The sequence below is a fragment of the Spea bombifrons genome, chromosome 3, assembly GCF_027358695.1.
Source record: "Spea bombifrons isolate aSpeBom1 chromosome 3, aSpeBom1.2.pri, whole genome shotgun sequence".
NCBI classification, from domain to species: domain Eukaryota; kingdom Metazoa; phylum Chordata; class Amphibia; order Anura; family Pelobatidae; genus Spea; species Spea bombifrons.
The window spans coordinates 21921398-21927013 of record NC_071089.1 but is presented as its reverse complement, the minus strand read 5'-3'; positions in this window follow the sequence as shown (position 1 = coordinate 21927013).

The following is a 5616-nucleotide window of genomic DNA, read 5'->3' as shown; positions in this document are numbered from 1 at the left end:
TTGCTCATTAGCAGGTTGCAAAGGTGACATACAACTGTAACGAACACTAGATGTACTGTATATAACTCACACTGGGAAAAATAGGGACCTAGGAACACCATTGCAAAACCTTATGTATGTTTTCCTGCTCTTTTAGTTCACTACTGTCTACTTAGCATACATTACTAGGTACTTTACTGAAAATGGTGGAGTTCCCCTTTAATATAATGTTCATATGAGGAATTGAACAGTGTTGACATAATTAAATTAAAGAGGAAGTCCCATAGAAAAATAAATATTTTTTCCTACACTCCCAACATTACAGATGTCGAAAACCAGTCACCTGTCACTTGTTTTGGAAGCATGCTTAAAAATGACCTGCAGTGTGGATAAAACTTGGTTGGGTATGGCTAGAAGCAGGGGTGTAACTAGAAACCACAGAGCCCAGGTGCTAAAATTGCTCCAGGGGCCAACTTCACAAGCACCACATCCAACAGTGCCACATTTGCCCCCAAGCAGCTTGTCTGTCCCATCTTTGACCCCCCAAACCGCTTGTCAGTGCCCCAAACAGCTTGCCTGTGCCATCCTTGCCACCAAACAAGTTGTCAGTGCCCCGAAACAGCTTGTCTCTGCAATCTTTGTCACTAAAAGCATGTGCTAGCTTTGCCAGCAAAAAGCTTGCCTGTTCCCCCAAACAGATTGTCTATGCCACACTTGTCCCAAACAGCTTGTTAGTGCCCCTAAACAGACTGTCTGTTTCATCTTTGCCACCAAACAGCTTGTCAATGCATTCCCATTCTAAGTTTAAACAGTGTCACTGAAATGCCTCAATAGTGAAGCATTCAGCAACACCGAAAACCCACCACAGGACGCACTGTGACCACTCTGGAGAGCGGTCACAAGCGGCACTGCAAGAGATTTTGCCTTTCACAAATGACAGCCTGGACATCAGAAGAAGCCTCGTTCATGAAATTTCTGCCCTGCTAGACCTGCCCTTGTGCAACGAAAGTGCTATTATTGTGAAGTAAAAATATCTAGGAGTAACAGCAGCTCAGCCACAAAGCAGTAGACCATGCACACTCACGGAGCAGGGCTGCCCCATGGAGTACCTTAAAATCGCCTGTCCGCTGTAGCTTCGCTCACTACAGAGTTGCAAACTCCTTACAAAAGCAACATTAGCATAAGCTCTGTGAGTTGGGAGCTTCATGAAATGGGTTTCCATAACCAAGCAGCTGCACACAAGCCCAGGATTACTATGTGCAATGCCAAACGTTGTCTGTAGTGGTGTGAAGCACACTGCCACTGGACTCTGGAGCAGTGAAATGTTCTCTGTAATAATAAATCTCTCTTCACTATCTGAAAGTTTGATCAACTGGTGGATTTCAGAAGAACACTTCCAACCAAACTGCATAGTGTCTACTGTGATGTTTGCTAGAGAAGGAACAATGGTCAGGGGCTGTTTCTCGTGGTTTGGGCTCCTTAGTTTCCTTGAAGGGTAATGTTACAGCAAAGACATTTTAGACAATGGCATGCGTCCAACTTTGTGGCACCAGTTTGTGAAAGGTCCTTTCCTGTTCCAGCATGACTGTGCCCCTGTGCACAAAGCAGGGTCTATAAAGACGAGGTTTGATGAGTTAAGTGTGGAGGAACTCGTGGCCCGCACAGAGCCCTGAACATTACCCCACTGAAACCCTTTGTGTTGGGCACAAATTCCAACAGACACACTCCAAAACCTTCACAGAAGAAAGGGAGGCTATTACAAAGGTGTGGTCACCTCCATATTAATGTCCATAATTTTGAAATGGGATGTCCAACAAGTGCCAACTTTAGGTGTTCAGGCACCCAGTGCAGCAACCCCTGTGCTACCCCCTCCTTGTCATCACCCCAGAGTCCCTTTGTCCCCTCCTTCACTTTTCCACACCTCTCTTTTCCTTCTCCATGTAGTTCAGGTATAGATCAAATAAACAGCACATGGAAACACAGAGCAATAATATAATCCATGGCAACCCTAAATTGCAGGCATAGATCACAGGCTACAGACTCCAAAGGCCAGCACCGTTACCCAGATTGCACACATAGGACTTGCCCAGCACCCAGATTGCATCTACAGCACCGGACCAAATTGGAAGCATAGGGATTGCAATGTTTTGTGCCCAAACAGCTTGTCTGTGACATCTTCGTCCCCAAACAGCTTGTCAGTGGCCCCAAACTGCCTCCATGTGCCATCTTTGCACCCAAACAGCCTGCCTATGCCATCTATGCCCACAAACAGCATATATGTGCCCAGAGGCGTATCTAAGGTATGGCACCTATGGCTCGTGGCATAGGCACAATTTGAAAGGGGGCGCGAGTGAGCGGCTTTTAAACGCTGTCTTTTTTTTGGGGGGATGCGAAGAAGAGAGAGGGGCGCCTAGCAACCGCTCGGCGCCCCTCATTCTCCTCCACAAGGCCTCTACCTCCGTCCTGGTGCCGGCATTTCATGCTGAGCAGTGGGCACCAGTGAGCGGCTTTTAAACGCTGTATTTTTTATTTTTTTGATGCAGAGGAGAGAGAGGGGCGCCTAACAACTGCTCGGCGCCCCTCATTCTCCTCCACGAGGCCTCTACCATCGCCGCAGCAGAGCAGGAAGACAGAAGCCTTATGGTCCCATCGCTGGACCTAAAGGTGAGAGAACTACAAAGGGGGAGAAGGTAGATAGTGAGTGGGGGGGAGAGGGGTTAGAAAGTGATAAGGAGGGAGAGGGGTTAGAAAGTGATAAGGGAAGGAGAGGGGGTAGATAGTGAGAAAGGGGGAGAGAGGGTAGAAAGTGAGAAAGGGGGGAGAGAGGGTAGAAAGTGATAAGGGAGGGAGAGCATGAGTTAATATGTGGATGTATTGTCTGAATGAGGGAGAGCATGAGTTAATATGTGGATGAGTTGTCTGAATGAGGGAGAGCATGAGTTAATATGTGGATGAATTGTCTGAATGAGGGAGAGCATGAGTTAATGTGAGGATGAATTGTCTGAATGAAAGTGTGAGTTAGTGAGTGACTGTAAAAGTGTTTGTGTGTGTCATAGATGTATAATTGTGGAAACACAAAGATGGCACTAGCAGGACGTTTGAGCCTTGGGGACCAAGATGGCACAGGCAGGTTGTATATGGGACAAAGATGGCACAGGCCGGACTGTTTGGGGACAAAATTGACTTGTGCTGGGCTATTTGGGGACAAAGATGGCAAATCTTATGTGTGTAATCTGGGTGCTGGTCAGGTTCTATGTGGGCAGTGTGGACGCCAGGGCTGGCTTTGGGGTGTGCAACCTGTGATCTATACCTGTAATTTAGGGGGTAAATATACCTTTAATGCCGTGTTTTTATGTGAATTCCAATTGATCTATACCTCCAAAGCTGGGGTTTTGTGTTATTCTGTAGATCCGTATCTGCTATGCTATGTTTCCATACATTATTTATGTATACCTGCAAGTACAGGGTTTGTATGTCTTGTTCAGTTGATTAATACCTGCAATTCTGTATCCATGTATTTATTTGATCTATACCTGAAATGCTATGTTTTATATATTATTATTGTATACCTGCAAATACAGGATTTGTATGTCTGATTCTGTTTATATATACCTTCAGTGCTGAGGTCACAAGTGAATTTCAATTGATCTATACATGCAAAGCTGGGTTTGTGTGTTAATGTGCTGATCTATACCTGCTATCGGCAGCAGGGTCTAATATTTTTATATATATGGGCAGCAGGGGCCTAATCTAAACGGCCGCTGGGTGCTGATGCCGCCGGCCGGCGCTACTTTAATACTTTTTTTTAAAATTTAATATGGCAAGCCGGATCGGCTATTAAATGGAAAAAAAATAGTATTAAAGCAGCGCCGGCCGGCGGCATCAGCGCCCAGCGGCCGTACGCGATGGCCGCCAAGTGATGGGAGCAGCGTGAGGGCTGAAAGCTCCGCCCCCTCGCACTCACCTTTCACCCCTCACGCTGCTCCCATCACTATGCGGCTATCAGATTGTTGGTAATTGAATCTAAACGGCCGCTGGGTGCTGATGCTGCCGGCCGGCGCTACGTTAATACTTTATTTATTTATTTTTAATATGGCAAGCCGATCCGGCATATTAAATAAATAAAAAAAAAAGGATTAAAGGAGCTCCGGCCGGTGGCAACAGCACCCAGCGGCCGTTTAGATAAGTTTTCCAGCAGTCTGATGGCCGCATAGTGATGGGAGCAGCGTGAGGGGTGAAAGGTGAGTGCGAGGGGGGCGGAGCCACTTCACTTGACTTGCCCCCCAGGCCTTAGGCTGCCAGCCCTCCCCTGATGGGCAGCAAGGGCTAATAAATGGGTTTTAGATATTTGGACAGAGGCGCAATTTCAGTGCTTGCCATAGGCGCTATTTTCGGTAGATACGCCTCTGTATGTGCCATCTTTGCCCCCCAAATCCTTATACATCTATGCCGACAGATACTTGCATCCACGCAAACTTATACATGTATAACTTTATAGGCATTCACACATACTCATTTACACATACTCATTTATACTCCCACACACACTTACCTCACCTGCAGCTTTCTCTGTGGTGCTCGCACAGGCCCACGTGGAAGTGTTTCCCAAGGCCTCCCAGAGTGGCGAGCCTTGTCGCAGTTGCCACCCCTACGACCATGGCTGTTGCGGACACAAAGCCAATGAGTCTTTCTACGTGACTTTGTGACCTCTAGATATTCAGTATATTTTATTTACACAATTTCTTCTGTTTCTATACACATTATTGTAACTTTCAGGGCTGTAGATAACACTCATACCCACAAAATATTTTGAGAAAAGGGGGCATCAGGGGAGCAAAGCAAGACTTGGGGGGGGGTTAAGGCCAAAAAAGTGAGACTTGGGCAGTGTGATGCTCTCGCACGTTCACTATATTTATTATAATATAACCTTTGCAATTACCTGATTGATGGTTTGGGGATGAGCAATATTTCATATTCGCTGTAATCGTCACTGGCCCCAACTCCCCATACCAGACCTCAGTGACGTTATATTGTAGTATTAAAACGTCACCACCCTCCTCAAGTCACAAAAAAGAAAGCGGCTGCCCCGAGTTTCTCCGGTTCTGACAGACAGCTCGCGGGTGCGTGGGCTGCAGCGTGGGGGGGGGACAACGCAGGTGGCAGGGACTTTCCACTGCAGGAGGCGACCTTATTAAAGGTCTGCCCCGAACCCTGCACAAGCCCCGCCCACCGCTCATACTCACCAATAATAGCCTGTTACAGCTGGGAACAGAAGACATTAACTCCCTTCACTTACACTTAAGGTACTTTTCTATTCGAGTGAGCTCACTATCTGAGCAGGAAGAAGGGGTCGCTCAGCTTATTTGCTGTGAAGCAAGAGATTCATAGAGAACGCATCGCATGTGGCAGTAGAAGCACCTATAGAAGGTGATCTGGAACCTGGAGGGGTTCTTTCATTTGGGGCACTGGATCTAGCACATTGAGGATGAGTAAAAGCCCTGCTGTCACCAGTTCCTGATCCCCACCGAGTCTGGGTACCTTCTGAGTGCCTTCACAGTGACTGATCTTCTAACCTCAGTAGACTTGGATCTGATCTCCAGTGGCATCCATCACACGCTTATCCCTTCATCACACACA